The sequence below is a fragment of the Sinocyclocheilus grahami genome, unplaced genomic scaffold, assembly GCF_001515645.1.
Source record: "Sinocyclocheilus grahami isolate Dianchi unplaced genomic scaffold, SAMN03320097.WGS_v1.1 scaffold1058.1, whole genome shotgun sequence".
Lineage (NCBI taxonomy): Eukaryota > Metazoa > Chordata > Actinopteri > Cypriniformes > Cyprinidae > Sinocyclocheilus > Sinocyclocheilus grahami.
In genome coordinates this window covers 330652-349415 of record NW_015506237.1, presented here as the reverse complement: position 1 = coordinate 349415, position 18764 = coordinate 330652, and the positions used below count along the sequence as shown (strand labels likewise).

Genomic DNA, 18764 nt, shown 5'->3' with positions numbered 1-18764 from the left:
CCACTACACACAATGCACTACCCAAACTATAAAATATTTATACTTATTTTATGATACTTACAGCTACCAATAACAGTATTCTAAGCTTTACACATTTGACAAGGTTTACATTCCTTCCACAGAATTCTGCAGATTTTTCTAGAAGAAAATGTGCAGACAATGCCAAAAAAGTCTGCAGATTCCATCTGAGATAAATCTCAGTATAATAAATAATTTGATTGACTCGTGCATTTGATATGTGCTGAAAGTTTAACTCTTGCCTTTGGTCTGGTTGGAACCTTTTCCTAATAAACTGTTATATTTCACATTTGCAATTGAATCCTCCTTTTGTACCCGTGACAGAACGATCTGATCAACCTATGGATTCAGCGAACGGAGTATATTAGATCCGCTAAACGTCTTAATTCTAGGCAGGCTCGGACATCAAACCCGACGCCTTATCTCGAATATTTGATTCTTCCGAGCGCCCGTCTACTCCCCCAAATTTTGGGGAGAATTTTGTAAGTTACTGGGGGCGAGTGTCAGTCTGTTCTCTGGTTTCCATCCTCAGAGCAACGGCCAGACTGAGCGGGCCAACCAGGACCTTGAGAGAGTGTTACGATGTTTGGTGGCACAGAATCCCACCTCCTGGAGCCAGCAACTCTCATGGGCTGAGTACGCTCATAACTCGTTACCAGTGTCGTCTACGGGCCTCTCGCCATTTGAGTGTAGTTTAGGTTACCAGCCACCCATTTTTCCTGACCTGGAATCCGAAGTCGCGGTCCCCTCTGCTCACGCCTTCGTCCAGAGGTGGCGTCACACTTGGAGAAGAGCCCGTGAGACTCTCCTCTGGGTGGGAGCGCGCACTAAGGCTCAGGCCGATCGCCACCGGTCGAAGCCCCCCGTCTACGTCGTTGGTCAAAAAGTGTGGCTTTCTTCCAAAAATATTCCTCTCCGCCCTGTTTGTAATAGACTAGCACCAAAATGTATTGGCCCATTTACTGTCACTAAGATTCTTAGCCCAGTGGCAGTCCATCTCAAACTTCCTCCGGTGTACCGGAGAATTCATTCCGTCTTTCATGTCTCTAAATTGAAGCCCGTTTTTCATTCACCCATTAATCCGCCAGCCCCGGTTCTCCCCCCGCTGCGCCTCGTAGATGGGGAACCAACTTATTCGGTCAACCGTATTCTGGACTCGAGACAGAGGGGACGCGGATTTCAGGCATTATGCTAATATTTCCACATAGTGAGGTAGATATGTGGGGGCGTGTTAGAACGAGCTGTTTTACGGGGGCGTGGCAGAGTCTTAACTTTGATAAAGAATATCTCTTTGGTTTTGAGACTTTAGTCTTTGCAACTTCAGGGATCTTATCTATGCACAATCAGCTTGTAACACTGCAAAGAGAAAGGAAAACTTGAAATCGCATCATATGACCCCTTTAAGAACCACATTGGCTCTATGCGGCAAGTTGAACTTTGCTGAAGCTTAGAGGTAGAAACAAATACAATTCGATTTCATGTTCAAACATACTGAAATGACAACATTTTAATTGCTTGGAATTATTTTCAAATGCAAGTAATAAATAAATAAAATAAATCTAATACAATAAAATAAATAACTATACAGATCAGTAGGATAGAATTAAAGTCAAATGTATCGAAAGATACAAAGACTTAGCATTACTATATGCTAAAAAAATTGAATAAAACCACTTTAGTGTGATCAGAATATTATTTGGGATTAAGTTTATTTAAAATACACTGAATATCTAATACAAAAAATTGTAGATATATTATGACTGATACTTTTTAATATGAATAAGAATCATTGATTTCAAAGTGAATAACACTGTCATAATGAACTTAAAATTACTCTAAATGTGAAAAACGTACCTTCTTTAATGAATTCACAGAAGTCAAAACAGTCATTTTTCACTGGTATTCGGATCCATTTCGGGTTACCTTTACACTCCACTTGAACCAGCATTTGTTCAGAATGAAACACTCTCACTATTAGGATAATCACAGACAATCTGTGTACTTTTTTTTTAACCAAGCTAGCACATATCTTAGGTGTTTTGTCATCTAGATCAGTGTTTCACAAACGGGTTGCCGCCTGTCGAGAGCAGGGGTGCCGCGTAAAAAAATCATTTTTTAATATTTTTAAATTGCTAAAATGTTCAAAAAAGCAGCTATTATATAATATCCATTTCTGATGTCGCCAATAATTACAGACGCACTGAAATTTCGGCTGCCGAAAATTAGTTCACAGCTCAGGTTTCACTTTCACGTGGTGTGACGCTCTGCGTATTATCCCGCTCTATGTGAGCGCTCCACTCATATACCGTTCATGCTCATCGGAACAGCAAAGTCCACTCAAACATCGAGCTGACAGGAAACATCGATGTAGTACAGTATTGTTTCTGTTTGCAATAGCCTTACTGTGCTGTAACAAGGTGTGGTAAACGGGCAACTCTGGTAACACTGCCCTCTCATTCATTGATCTGCTAACCGTTATGCTCACGTGTCCTCTGATAATAATAGCTTTCTAGGATTAAACATTATTTGGATAATTGGTAAAAAAAAAAAAAAAATCTCTTAATAGCCCTACTGTGTGTTAGACCTACCCGAAAAACTAAAAAGCAATTTATTTAATTTGCAGGCCTATCATTATTTTTTATTTGTGCTATCATTAGTAATTTCTTTATTTGTTCTTATTTTATTATTAACTGCATAGCCTCCTTGTCATTTTTTTTATTCAATTGAAAGTTTTAAATCAAGCTATCTCGTGCTACTGCAACAAAATTACCCAGCTGTAAAATCAAAAATGCGCAAAACTTTGTTTAATTACCATTATAACTAGCTATCTCACAATGTTTACATATGAATAAAAGCCTACATTAAAATCTGTCATATAAATTGGTCTCTTCATTAGAAATTAGCCTACTGATTGCCACCATTGATGAACACATTTCTTTTTATAATATTAAAAATATCTGTATGACATTATATTCTGCAGTTCTTCCCTGTTGTACTGAATATCTAAACTTTTCAAATTATCATATCGAAGTTAGAAATTAAAATATTGTGACAAAATTAATTTTGTAGTGTGCCACAAATTTGTTAATTTCCAAAGGGTGCCGCGACTAAAAAAAGGTTGGGAAACACTGATCTAGATGACACCAATATAAAAAACTAAAACACACACAAACACCGCTAACGTTACATCTAACGCTAACTCCTAAAATTAAATTTTTAAACCAACCAAGCAAGTTTCGCTTATAAATGATTAAACGGAGTGACGTTTTTGTCCTGATAAAGTGTTGTTTTGGTGATATTTCTCATGTTTACGTCAATAAAAAAGCCAGGCCTGCAGCACCCCTCGAAATAGAACTTTTGTTAATCTAGCATTATGCAGCGTGTTTATACGTTCTTCCACAGACAATATTTAATAAAACGGCAACTTACACGGTCAAATAAACACCTTAAACAGTGTTCGACGAGGGTAGATTTTAAGCCCGTACACTCACCAAGCGACTAGCTGAAACATTCTGAAATTGGTTGCGCAGTGCGCCACATCTATAGAACAACGTTTGACAGGGGACGTCGGGGAAGTCGTGGCCTAATGGTTAGAGAGTCGGACTCGTAACCCAAAGGTTACCAGCAGGGATTGTAGGTGGGGGGAGTGAATGTACAGCGCTCTCTCCCACCTTCAATACCACGACTGAGGTGCCCTTGAGCAAGGCACCGAACCCCCAACTGCTCCCGGGCGCCGCAGCATAAATGGCTGCCCACTGCTCCGGATGTGTGTTCACGGTGTGTGTGTGTGTGTTCACTGCTGTGTGTGTGCACTTTGGATGGGTTAAATGCAGAGCACTAATTCCTAGTATGGGTCACCATACTTGGCCACATGTCACATCACTTTCACTTTTCACTTTCACATGGCGTGCACTCTTCTCATCAGGTGAGCATTTAGAGTGCGTCACGGCTTCATCCGCCTATTAGGCCTTAATTCTTTCAATAGTTTTTATCCCCTGTAAATTCTCCTCCTGTCCTTGATATTTTATCTTTTTATACAACTCAGCGTTTGTACAGTTACAAACATTAACTTGCGTGTTTTGCTCATGACCAACTGTGTGGTTTTTAACGTGTAAAAGGCGCAATGTGACGTTAGAGGGGGAAACCTAAATGTCGTGGCCGCGATTTAGGAATTTGTTTTATGAATTCACGATTTATTAATACGCTCCTTCATTTTAGGTAAATTACGGACACGTAATTAATGTTAGTGCCCTAGTTTAAACCACGTCCATGATCTGAATTACTGAGGTAGCCAATCAAAAGGCTCCGTAGATATAAAAATAACAATTTAATTTAGCTATATCGTGTGAGAATCTGATTTACCTGCTTTTTCTTTGGCTTCGGCTTCAAGTAAAAGAAAATGGCGGACACAGACTGGTGGCCTAGCGTTAAGTGGAGGCGTGGGTTTTTACGCCACTTTGGCTGAAATTTGAAAATACACTTAAATTTCACACTGACACTGTCTTACAAATAACAACAGCAGTGTTATTTTATCACCATGTAGTGTTAAAACAATGTCAACACTGTTAATTTTACACCGTCCCTGAAAATTCTACACCAGTGATTTTGCCGTGTAGTAGAATAGTAGTAACATTTGTAAATGTTTGTTTTTATCTGAAACGGTGATCCTTGTCAATTCATACATTGCACGTCTGTGGCTGCCGGTTTTTGATTTTTTTAGCTTTATAAGGCCTCAATGTGTCCTCAGGAGCATTTGGTAATTTGGTCTTGTCTGTATATGTTTATTTGACTCTCAAAACCCGGCAGCCAGAGACATGCAATTTATGAATTGCAATGTTTTCAAAGACAATGTTTTCACCTAAAAAATTCCTTTACTGTTCAATTGAAGAAGAAAAAAAAAGTTTACTACATCTTGGATGGCTTGAGGGTGAGTCAATTAACAGCAAATTTTCATTTTTGGGTGAACTATCCCTTTAAGCCTGCATGTTTAGTTTGTATGACAAATGTTATAAATGCAGATTGTTATTAAATAAAGGCTATTATGTGTTGTAATGTGTGTGTTTTAGTGATTGATAGACACCAGGTAATACTTTTCTTAAACTCAATATAAAATATAATAACTAGTTCCACAGCAATTTGTTATGATGCCCAAATAATAAATCTTAGTTGAGGTAACATAGGAAACACATGGAGTGAATGGTTACATTTTAATTGACACAATTTGCTGTAGTTTTCTAAATGTTTGACCAATTAAATAATTTTAGTTGCATGGACTATAAACTATTCAGTAAAGGTTGAGCCAACTAAAAAATAACAATACAGGCAACACTTTGAAGACAGAAATTGAATGAACATAACAATGGAACTTGTTACTAAATAATAATTAGTTGAAATGGCTTTAATTTTTTTACAGTGTATGTGTTAATGTTTGTCTTTTAGAGATTCACATTTTTCTGATGTGAATGCCATGCAGGGTTTACATTTTTAATCGTATAATAACATCTCAAAGATGACGTGTTTTCTAAATATCATATAATGGCAAATGTCTGTAATATTTAAATAAATTAAGATTGTTTAAAGGAATGATATAAAACTAAATTATGCTTTTTAAGAACTTTTCAGTAAACCATTTCTTCTTTCCCCTTGTAGAGTCATCAAGGATCCAGCTTATTGGCAATTTGGTAAGGAATTGTTCATCTGCTACATTGCACTGTCGCTTCTGGTAGAGATTCATTGACCTTTTGTGATAGGTATTTTACTTAATTTAATAAAAATGTACTTAATTTGATTTTACTTGTTTTACTAAATACACTATACAGCATATATTTAGTAAAACAAGTCAAATCAAATTAAGTACATTTTTATTATGTACTTAGTCTGTAGTTAGGTCTCTGATTACTACAGTGTAACTGGGGTCTCTGAAAAACTGCTTGTGAATAATTGGTTAATATTGTAAACTTTCGTCTGAATACGTCAAATAAGTGTTTAATGAATAGTGTTGTGCACTTTGTTTCCAACCCCACTGTTATTGAACTGTAAGTGAAAATATTGTACGTGCTTTATTTTGTATTCAGTTTTCAGTAAAAGATATTTCACAATATAAAAAAATTATATTTTGAGTATGTATTTTTGGTGTTTTCGTTTTTATTTATACAGGACAGTACAGAGAGCGCACAAGTGGGAGAGAGAGGAGGGGACAGCATTAGAAAGGACCTAGAGCTGGGACTCTTTCAAGGATCACCTGAAGCACATCCATGTTATATGTTGTAGCACTGCACAAGGCTGTTGGTTCTGACATTTTATCTGAATTTGAAGAAACAATTCTACTTAAAATATTAGGTCCCACTTTATATTGTGTCCCTAATACCTCAGTACTTACATAGTAACTAGATGTGTACATAGTATGTAACCACAGTGTAAGTACACACTGGTACATAGTATTTACAGCTCTAATGTTTGTGTAACTACACATAGGTAACAACCCACTGAATGGTATGTGTAAGTACAAATGTGTAACAGGATATTGGTAACAACACTTTTTGGTAATGAAAGTACAAATGTGTAACAGGACTAACAGCACTTTTTGGTAAAGAAAGTGTTACACTTTATATTAGATTTATTATGTACTTACTCTGATGTTACACAGCAGCGGCCAGTAAGTTAGGCTTTACATATAAATTGTGGTTGGTGTCCAGAATGTTACACTTTATATTAAGTGGACAGTTCCTGAGGAGTTACCATGCAAGTACAGTTGTATGTACTTGTATGGTACTCCAACTGAAACAACTGTAGTAACAAACTACTCCAACTCGAGATCCAACTCCTCCCACTTTACATATCCCTAAACCTACCCATCTCCACCACCTGGATCCCATTTCCACCCCTAAACCTACCCATCTCCACCCCCTGGATCAGATGGTTCCAATTACTCTTATACATATTGTTGTTAAAAAATTTAGTTGTACATGTCCTGTTACACATTTGTACTTACACAAACCATTCGGAGGGTTGTTACGTGTGTAGTTAAAGAAATAGTACAGCTGTAGATACTATGTACCAATGTGTACTTACACTGTGGTTACATACTATGTACACCGCTATTAGGGAAACTTACTATAAAGTGGGACCAAATATTAAATGCATTTCATTTAAGGCAGTGTTTTTCCTGCATAGAGAATTTCAAAATGACTGTGTCTGTCAAATTTAGTGCCTTCTCTGGCTGTCGACAAAACTCACACAGGCGGTCACATGCTCCTATACCCCTTTACCACCGACATGGTTGCAGGTTCCATTCTTGAACTGTTCTACCCATTTCCACTGCACAAATCTCTTGTAATCAGGGATGCAAACTTGTCACCTTTCGGCGAAATTCGCCGTTTTGAATTCAAAATGGGTCCGCTGAGTTTTTAAAATTGTTTAGGAGGGGAGAGAGGCTTTTTACAGTGCCAGTAGTACCAACTCAATTCTTTACCCGCTCGAAGTCACCCGCTTTCAAACGCTCCTGTGTGTATTTGTGTGTGTGCTCTGGTTTCGAATTACAAAACCAAAAGTTTCTATTTAAAACGTGTTTTGCAGCGTTGAGTATTGTAGCCAATCACAGGCATCTCTGTTGAAAGCAGTGGCCAATCACAGGTGTTTACTGTAGGTTAGTCAAAATCCGCTCTGGTCTAATTTTTGTTTTCGCAAGTTTACCTAATTCTACACGCTCACAGATCTTCCTATTATCACAAGACAAAAAGAAAGCATACACGATGTAAATAAGATATTCATTGTGTAGTTAGTTATTGATTATATCAGGAGTTTTCGCGTGAGCGAGCTTGGTCAGTTACACCTTAAGGGAAGCGCCCTTTGCTCGGTATCTCTACATACTTCCGAAAAAATACAGTTTTTAAGAGAACCAAACCGTCCATGTATACAGTTTCAGGAATGACAAACGCGAGTGTAAAAAATTATGTGAGTGAATCCACCAAATTGATCTGCGATTGACGGTGATAAGATAACTGTAGCAATGGACAGAACAAACTATCTGTCAAGTCGATGTCAAAACAGAGCTGTGCTTTAAAGGTCCCATATTGTCAAAACTAGCAGTACTAGCAGTAATTTAGCATGTAGCAAGATTCAACATTCAGTGACCCCAAATCGTGAGCAGCACACAGAGGCAATTAATTGCGAATATAAGGGATTTAATAAATGAAACTACAGCTAACATACAACAAGACTAAGCAAAACACATATATACAGAATGAAGAAAAGGAAGAGAGAGAGAAGAGCAAAATGGCAGTATTTCACATCAATTAACCACAACCTAATGAGAATCATCAAAGAATCAAAAATCACCTTAAAAGGGGCTCAAACTTAAACACGCATCTAAATAGTTGTAAACGGTTACTTGCATTGGCTTCGTTGCTGAACAAGAATCCTGATGCGGTAGACAACGGAGGTTCTTGATGAGTTCTTTTAGAAGTGAGCTGGAGGTTTTCCTGGTTCTTCTGGAGATAGGAAAGTCCACAGCGGATCAACAAAATTACTTGAAGATAAAATTTGCCGGAAAATCAAACTCAAGAAGGAGAGTTTTGAGGAGTCTTGGATAGTGTTCATTTCAAGAAGAAAGATTTGAGCCAAGATTAGTCTGAGCTAATGACTTTTGAAAGTTCCTATCCACACCCACCTTTTGGGTGGGATGGCCAATCAGAGGCATGATGTTACGGGGAAGACAAGACGTGAGACGTGCGGATCCATGTACAAGCTTTATTCACAGGCGTGGTCAGAAACAGGCATGGGTCAGACAATGGCAAACTGGTATGGAGAAGACAAGGCAAGGGCAATCCGGTAAACTAGCGAGGGTCAGTCGACGGCAAACAGAATCCAACAGGGCGAGACAGAAGAGCAATCCAATAAACAGTTCAAGGTCAAAAACAAGAAGGCAAGGCAAGGCCAGGAAACACAGAGACTCAGAAGTGTACATAGTATGTAACCACAGTGTAAGTACACACTGGTACATAGTATTTACAGCTCTAATGTTTGTGTAACTACACATAGGTAACAACCCACTGAATGGTATGTGTAAGTACAAATGTGTAACAGGATATTGGTAACAACACTTTTTGGTAATGAAAGTACAAATGTGTAACAGGACTAACAGCACTTTTTGGTAAAGAAAGTGTTACACTTTATATTAGATTTATTATGTACTTACTCTGATGTTACACAGCAGCGGCCAGTAAGTTAGGCTTTACATATAAATTGTGGTTGGTGTCCAGAATGTTACACTTTATATTAAGTGGACAGTTCCTGAGGAGTTACCATGCAAGTACAGTTGTATGTACTTGTATGGTACTCCAACTCAAACAACTGTAGTAACAAACTACTCCAACTCGAGATCCAACTCCTCCCACTTTACATATCCCTAAACCTACCCATCTCCACCACCTGGATCCCATTTCCACCCCTAAACCTACCCATCTCCACCCCCTGGATCAGATGGTTCCAATTACTCTTATACATATTGTTGTTAAAAAATTTAGTTGTACATGTCCTGTTACACATTTGTACTTACACAAACCATTCGGAGGGTTGTTACGTGTGTAGTTAAAGAAATAGTACAGCTGTAGATACTATGTACCAATGTGTACTTACACTGTGGTTACATACTATGTACACCGCTATTAGGGAAACTTACTATAAAGTGGGACCAAATATTAAATGCATTTCATTTAAGGCAGTGTTTTTCCTGCATAGAGAATTTCAAAATGACTGTGTCTGTCAAATTTAGTGCCTTCTCTGGCTGTCGACAAAACTCACACAGGCGGTCACATGCTCCTATACCCCTTTACCACCGACATGGTTGCAGGTTCCATTCTTGAACTGTTCTACCCATTTCCACTGCACAAATCTCTTGTAATCAGGGATGCAAACTTGTCACCTTTCGGCGAAATTCGCCGTTTTGAATTCAAAATGGGTCCGCTGAGTTTTTAAAATTGTTTAGGAGGGGAGAGAGGCTTTTTACAGTGCCAGTAGTACCAACTCAATTCTTTACCCGCTCGAAGTCACCCGCTTTCAAACGCTCCTGTGTGTATTTGTGTGTGTGCTCTGGTTTCGAATTACAAAACCAAAAGTTTCTATTTAAAACGTGTTTTGCAGCGTTGAGTATTGTAGCCAATCACAGGCATCTCTGTTGAAAGCAGTGGCCAATCACAGGTGTTTACTGTAGGTTAGTCAAAATCCGCTCTGGTCTAATTTTTGTTTTCGCAAGTTTACCTAATTCTACACGCTCACAGATCTTCCTATTATCACAAGACAAAAAGAAAGCATACACGATGTAAATAAGATATTCATTGTGTAGTTAGTTATTGATTATATCAGGAGTTTTCGCGTGAGCGAGCTTGGTCAGTTACACCTTAAGGGAAGCGCCCTTTGCTCGGTATCTCTACATACTTCCGAAAAAATACAGTTTTTAAGAGAACCAAACCGTCCATGTATACAGTTTCAGGAATGACAAACGCGAGTGTAAAAAATTATGTGAGTGAATCCACCAAATTGATCTGCGATTGACGGTGATAAGATAACTGTAGCAATGGACAGAACAAACTATCTGTCAAGTCGATGTCAAAACAGAGCTGTGCTTTAAAGGTCCCATATTGTCAAAACTAGCAGTACTAGCACTAAGTAGCAAGATAGCAAGATTCAACATTCAGTGACCCCAAATCGTGAGCAGCACACAGAGGCAATTAATTGCGAATATAAGGAAATGAAACTATGAAACTACAGCTAACATACAACAAGACTAAGCAAAACACATATATACAGAATGAAGAAAAGGAAGAGAGAGAGAAGAGCAAAATAATGGCAGTATTTCACATCAATTAACCACAACCTAATGAGAATCATCAAAGAATCAAAAATCACCTTAAAAGGGGCTCAAACTTAAACACGCATCTAAATAGTTGTAAACGGTTACTTGCATTGGCTTCGTTGCTGAACAAGAATCCTGATGCGGTAGACAACGGAGGTTCTTGATGAGTTCTTTTAGAAGTGAGCTGGAGGTTTTCCTGGTTCTTCTGGAGATAGGAAAGTCCACAGCGGATCAACAAAATTACTTGAAGATAAAATTTGCCGGAAAATCAAACTCAAGAAGGAGAGTTTTGAGGAGTCTTGGATAGTGTTCATTTCAAGAAGAAAGATTTGAGCCAAGATTAGTCTGAGCTAATGACTTTTGAAAGTTCCTATCCACACCCACCTTTTGGGTGGGATGGCCAATCAGAGGCATGATGTTACGGGGAAGACAAGACGTGAGACGTGCGGATCCATGTACAAGCTTTATTCACAGGCGTGGTCAGAAACAGGCATGGGTCAGACAATGGCAAACTGGTATGGAGAAGACAAGGCAAGGGCAATCCGGTAAACTAGCGAGGGTCAGTCGACGGCAAACAGAATCCAACAGGGCGAGACAGAAGAGCAATCCAATAAACAGTTCAAGGTCAAAAACAAGAAGGCAAGGCAAGGCCAGGAAACACAGAGACTCAGAACAGGGTACAGGCTAAACAATACTTGGCAGAGCCCTGGGCAAGAGTTATTACCTTCCCCCCCCCCCCCCCCCCAAGGAGCGGCTTCTAGATGCTCCGAACATTATATGATCCAGGTGGGCGGTGGAGTGGAGGCGGAACAGGGGGAGGGATGAAGGGCCAGATCCAACGATAGGAGAGACCAGGGACTGAGGCAGAGCCTGCGGAGCAGAGAGCCAGGGTGGAGCCGGCAGTACAGGTGGAGCTGAGGAAGACTCGGAACAGGGTACAGGCTAAACAATACTCGGCAGAGAATGGTTGTTTGAGTGAGTGTTATATAGTGAATGTGTGATTGATGACAGCTGTGTGCAATCAGTGCTGTGTGCAATCAGTGCAATGGCTGATGGGATATGTAGTCCGGGATGACATGCAACGGTTTGTGTTGTGCGAGAGTCTATGTAATGAAAGGGTGACCCCTGGTGGTGATTGAACGGAAGTCCATGGACAGGATTCGTGACACATGAATTTTGAGCGGGAGAACCTTTCTTTGTCTCTGTTTATGCCCCATTTGCATGTTTATTGCTGGTCTGGAGTATTGGTGCAGTTTTACCTAAAATATGGTACAAATAGTATGATTCATTTCACGATCACATATGTAGGATCTCCTTTGAACAGAACAGCACATTCCTTAAGCAGAAGCTAAGGAGTCTCCTCTCAAGTGCGAGTCGTAAAAAACTGAACCATGGTCAGCTCAGGCACCAATTGTCTCAAATAGTTCTTATCCTGCTCGACTTATCATTGCAAGAAACACAGGAAGAGTGTGATTCACAAAACCACCTCCTGGGTCTGCAAGCACTGAGACAGCGATAACTGACCCCTGCATCTGGACTCATTTAAGCAACAGAACTTCAGTGTTGTCTCGTGACTGGCTTCAACATAAATAAAAATCTAATAAACAACAGAACAAAGAACGCTGTATCTGGAAATGTTCCAGCGACAGACACTCCTGGACCCCATGACCGTTTAACGCATAAATCGATAATCTGATAAGCAGAAAGTGACATTAATAGCTCCATGTCCGAGCAAGAAGAATAGCAGGTCTACACCGCATGACTTATTGCAACCTCCATTGACCTCAGGACTTTCTCTGTCCTTCCCCTTTCTCTACGTTCCAGAAAAACGCGCGTTTCTCCTGTTACAGACAAAGGAACATAGAACTTACACAGAAAATTCAAAAGACAATCATTTAAAAGTATAAAAGGGCAACTATATTCACAAATAATATGTTTTATATCTTATATATGCTTGATGTGTTTCCTGTAATCGGTGCAAGTTTAACCAATGTTTTATAACCCCTTTTAGTAGATAAGATTATTAATGTGTATGCAAACTATTTGAGCTTGAATGAAAGCTTATTTTATGTGCTAAACTTTGGTATGAATGAGAAGTGGGAACGATACTCACATTAAGAAACTTTATAAAAGTATTAATAAAATCTGGCAAGGATGTTCCCATGTGATAAATTAAAGCATTATGTTAATTTATGCATGAAGAAGAACCTTGCGGAGCGTGGCCCCGCCCTGCAGCCAATGTCTGATTGGAACAACGATCTGTGAGACAGACTTATGCAGTTTCATCAAAAACCCATCATTTTGATACCAAGAACGAAACATCTAGAAGATCTTAAAGCAGAGATACACTCATATCCCTGAATATAAGCATTGAGAGTCTAACTAATACAAATAAAGAGTTGTAACTAGGCTAATATAATAGGGAAACATACAAACAACACATGCATATACCAGATACAATTGTAACTTATTAATTATAGTCTAAATAAAGAAAATGTCTTTATGTGTGTGTGTTATGTTTATTGCGAGCATGGGGGTAGTTCGCTGGCCATCAGACATCTGGTGCCAGGTACTGTGGATGACTGTCTCTTAGGAGATTGGAATGTGTTTGAAGTCGATGGGGAGACCAGAGAGTTGATCTGGTTAGCCTCTAATTGATAATGGGGGGAACCATTGGCAATTTAGCACCCATATAAATGTAGAATCTGGGGCCTGGACTGTAATTTATATGCAAATGTCAAAAGGCTGAAAGGGTCTCTGAGACATAAAGCCCACATGACCCTCAATGATCCTAAGCAGATGCTACATCACCTTTTCCAAGGTTGAGCATTACCTGCTATTTAGTCATTGATAGTGTTAGAAACGCACAATTCCCGGTCCAAGGACATGAACAGCTCCCAAGTAGAACATCATAATGTTGTTCTCTCAGAATTACAGTAATTATGACATGGAGTGAATGCAGAATATGACCTTGACCCAGGTGAAAAAAAGTGCACTTCCATAGTATACTTAAAGTGCTCTATTTTCGTGCACTAATTTTGTACTTAATATGCTAAGATAAACTTAAGATCATCTAAGAGTACTCAACTGCTATTTTGGGACACCATAAATATGAACTGATATGTGCTTTTAACAAGCTATCTCTGTATTTAAAAAAATGCATTTATCAATTCCTATTTTACAAAATGTAATCTTTAATGTGATCTTTAATCTTTAATGTCTTTAATGTGTATGCACTTGAAGCCCAGTGTCCAATATGAACAGGAACATTTCCAGTGTCAGAAGTAGAACTGCCATGCCAGCTTTTGTGGAGAAAGGTAATGGTAATAGTGACTCACATTAAAGCTTAAAAAAACAAAAGCTTAAAAAACATCTAAAAGGGACACTTAGGACTAGAGTAATGATGCTGAACATTTTGCTTTATTGTTTTTAGCTTTATATACATATAATTGTATTTATTTATTTTTACAGGCTCTCCAAGGAAGGTGATTTTCAAGGGATTGACAGGACTTCCTGTTTTTTTTTACGTTTCCACAACTTCACATCACAAAAATGATTCCATAACTTTAGGGTTTACATTTAATTGTGCAGTGCGCCAGTCAATAAAGTGATCATCCTCAGTTCAAGTGATTTAAATGTATGCACATGCCTGATGTGAACAAGGAAATTGTTCCGTTCTTGTATAACTTTCATGTTTGAACATAGAGACAGGGTTTCACAGACAGGGCTTAGCTTAAGCCAGGACTAGGTAGGGCTGCACGATTAATTGAATGTGATTGTCATGCGTATCTTGTCAGTAAAGCCGGTTCTGTGATTAGTAGTAAATCTCCAACACGTGCTTTTAGATGGAGCAGCATTTACTACACAGAGCTGTAGTCCACTGACAAGCTATGCAAAATCGCGTCCATAATTGCAGACAAATTAATTGCGCGATTATGAAATCGAAGAAATCATTCTGCGATTGTGTAAGGTGTTTGCGTAGCTTGTCAGTGAACTACAGCTCTGTGTAGTAAATGCTGCTCCACCTGAAAGCACTTGAAAATACCACATTTAATAACATGTTTTTACTCCAAACTCACTTCATAACGTCAGTCGAGAATTTGAAATAAATCCTTCTGTGAGATTATGTGGCTTCTTACACAGAATAAGGCACGCACCATATTTCATAGTATTCTAAGCAGTGATAAAGGCTATGTCGATTAGCATTGCATTATTATATACTTTATTATAATAAAAATTATAATAAGACGAACTCTGATAAACCATATATTGTCGTAGTCGTGTGTTGATTAGTCACATTGAATTAATGAAAGCAGTTAAATCTTCTGTTTATTCAGCAATGCTATAGGGATTTCCTGGGTTTCTTCTGCGAGGCGTATTTGGAGTTTCAGCGCGAGAGCGCACTCTGGCCTTCAGATAGAGATTTACTGCTGATCACAGAACCGTGCTTCACTGAAAGATATGCATGACAATCGCAGCTTCTGCCTAATCGCGATTTATCGCCTTTGCTATTTAATTTTGATTAATCGTGCAGCCCTAGGACTAGGCCTTTGTTAAATTAAGGTATTTAAATAGCTTTTATAAAAATGCCTTACAAACTTTACTGGTGTGCATCTTGACAATGGCATTGACATATTTTAAGATATGTCTTTACAAGTTATTTTCAGTTAAGAGAGTATGAACATGCATTTTAGTCTGAGATCAGCCTTAAGCCTTGTCTGTGAAACCAGGGGGATAATGTTTAAATAGCTGTGCTTTTAACAGTTATGAGGGCCATACTTAGACTTCCAAAGCATATCTTCCATTTCTTCTTCCTTCCAAAACAAGATAGTCGTTAAGAGGGCTCTGAACCTAGATAGAACAGAAGTATATTCATCTGGTTTTGTATTTATACCGTTAATTAACTTAAACTTACTCTTTCAAACAATAGCCATGTCTAAGTTAAACATGGTAAATTATTGCAGCGCGGTAAAGTTAGTTTTAGGTTCGCTATTCACCGGATATTCGCCTAGGCTGCTTTAGGGACCGTCTGCAAATTTACCTCTCAGTACAAAACGAAGTCCAATAATTAATACAAATTAGGTTTACAAACAGGGTTTGAAATTAACAGCCGCCAACCTGCCAAATGCGGGTAAAAATCAGCTGTGGCGGGTAACGCTGTCAAATCACTAGCCAATTTGGCGGGTTACTTTTCGTAAATTATGTTCACTCATTCATTTCTTGGGGAAGTTCATGCAAGCCAAATCTGCGCAGGTTTAGCGCAAATACTGAACTCGTGAGACATTATCGAGTATATTGCAAAAGCTAAACAAAACACCTACAGAGGCGTACATACCAGTGTTGCCAACTAATTTTCAGGGGAAGTTGCTAAAGGAAGATTTATTTGTTGCTAAAAGTTGCTAAATGACGCAATGTCATTGCGCGGTGACGTCATTGCGTAATCACGATGCAAAATTGTGTCACTGCATCAAATCAATATGTTAATTTAGATGTGTTTAGAAAATAATATAAATGCATAATATAATATTAAAATATAAATAACTAATTTTAAATACAACATTGAATTATTTAACACTTTCACATTTTTTAACAATTACAATTTAAGTTTATTTTTATTAGCTAGTAAACTAGTAAAACTACTCATTCTGAACGATTATAGATTTAAGCAGTGTATTAGTAGTTCGTATGATACACTCTAAGAAAAGTCTGTAAAAATAGGGCAAAATCTATTAATATGAAGGAATTTTCCGTAATTATTATTCACACGTTTTTTTACCTACATTTTAAATTACACATTGTATTTTGTGTTTTCAGGGTTACAATGGATAATGGATAATGTCCTGGAAAATGTATACCTTTTTCATTTTTCTAGATATTTTTCTTACCGTGCACTAACTGATCAACAAACTCAAGTACAAGCTACTAACAAGGTGTATCATAAATGAACAATTATTCAATTATTATTATTATTATTAAATTAAACAATTGATAATAGCAGCCAACTTAATTCATGTGAATTGTGTACTAATAGGCACCTTTGGTTTCCTCTTTTTGTGTAATTTAGATGGAAAATGTGTGCCTTTTTTATCATTTGAGTCACTTATCAAAAGTTGCTAAATGTTGCCAAATAAATTTAAAAAAAATAGCTAAATTTGCTGCTAGGTGCTTTTGGAAGAAAAAGTTGCTAGGGTAGTCTGAAAAGTTGCTAAATCTAGCAACAAAATTGCTAAGTTGGCAACACTGGTGCATACGCGACGAGAGGAAGTCTGGTTAGACCAAAACTAAGTATTTAGTGCGCATGCGCATTTAGAGTGGTTCTTTCACGGCATGATTCAGTCTATTAATATGCATTAAGAATGATCACATAATTCAAGATAAGGAGGCAGAAAATTTATATATTTATATCAATTCATATAGTTAATCAATATCACACGAAGAGTGCCGTTTTTTCTTACAAAATCAGCATGGTTACAAATGTGATATTTATTTTATACAACAGTTCAATAAATAAGTTAATATCAAGAGACTTACCTTTTAGACACCATATTGGCTGTTTTTGCGCTATTTCTGTGCTATTTCGCCAACAAAAAAACATTCCAAACACAGCCACAGTACTGTTCTGCATCTCTGAGCAACATGACGTTGTTTGTTACGGTCGCTTTGTCATGCCCAGTGTAGACGGCCTCAAACTGTTAGTTTATTTCTGACTCTTTTTTTTTGGCTAGAAGAAGTTATGAATGGCCGGTAACTTAAAAATTTAGTAGCCAAATTGGCTGGTGAGTGAAAAAGTTCATTTCAATCCCTGTTTACAAAGCCATAGTAAATGGGCAAACTGACTGAAAATATTTAGCCAATAAGTCGCCTTAGACAATACCTCCCCTAATGTACGTACAGTACACAAATATTTTAGAGAAAAAAATACAGTAATACATCAAAATGGGGTTTGCCATGTTCCAAAGGTTGTAGTACATTTGTAGTTACAAGACTGACTTACTACAGGTGAAAGTTTGCCAATATCTCTCTTACTGTACATACAGTAATAATTTGTCTTAGAAAAAATTGCTGTAATTCACAGAACGTTTTTTCCCCCGTTCCAAAGGTTGTAGTATGTTTGTAGTTACAAGACTGACTTATTACAGGTGAAATTTGGCCAATATCTTTCTTACTGTACGTACAGTACAGTAAACACATCTTTTTATGAAAAAAATTACTGTAATTAACCAAACGGGGTTTTTCATGTTCCATGAGTGAAAATTTGCCAATATCTCTCAATGTACATACAGTACATAATTATTCTTAGAAAACAATTACTGTAATTCACCAAAAGGGTTTTTTCATGTTCCAAAGGTTGTAGTACATTTTTATTTACAACACTGACTTACTACAGGTGAAACTCAGCCAATATCTTCCTTACTGTACATACAGTACATAATTATTCTTAGAAAACAATTACTGTAATTCACCAAAAGGGTTTTTTCATGTTCCAAAGGTTGTAGTACATTTTTATTTACAACACTGACTTACTACAGGTGAAACTCAGCCAATATCTTCCTTACTGTACATACAGTACATAATTATTCTTAGAAAACAATTACTGTAATTCACCAAAAGGGTTTTTTCATGTTCCAAAGGTTGTAGTACATTTTTATTTACAACACTGACTTACTACAGGTGAAACTCAGCCAATATCTTCCTTACTGTACATACAGTACATAATTATTCTTAGAAAAAAGTACTAAAATTCACCAAAAGGGTTTTTTTAATGTTCCAAAGGTAGTAGTAAATTGCTAATGGTCAAGTTAGATTTTGCAATATCTTCCTTACTGTACGTCACGATAACAACTTTTGTTTTGCGATATATTGCCCCAGAAATAATTGCGATAAGCGATATTAT

At 37.7% G+C, this 18764-nt stretch overlaps 1 long non-coding RNA gene across 1 annotated transcript; it reads left to right on the top strand.

The window, feature by feature from the left end:
• The first annotated feature begins 263 nt into the window (after positions 1-263).
• Positions 264-12348, top strand: LOC107566208 (uncharacterized). The gene is made up of 3 exons (XR_001606485.1): positions 264-335; positions 5528-5532; positions 12337-12348. It is a non-coding gene; the product is annotated as an uncharacterized lncRNA (long non-coding RNA).
• Positions 12349-18764: the final 6416 nt, after the last annotated feature.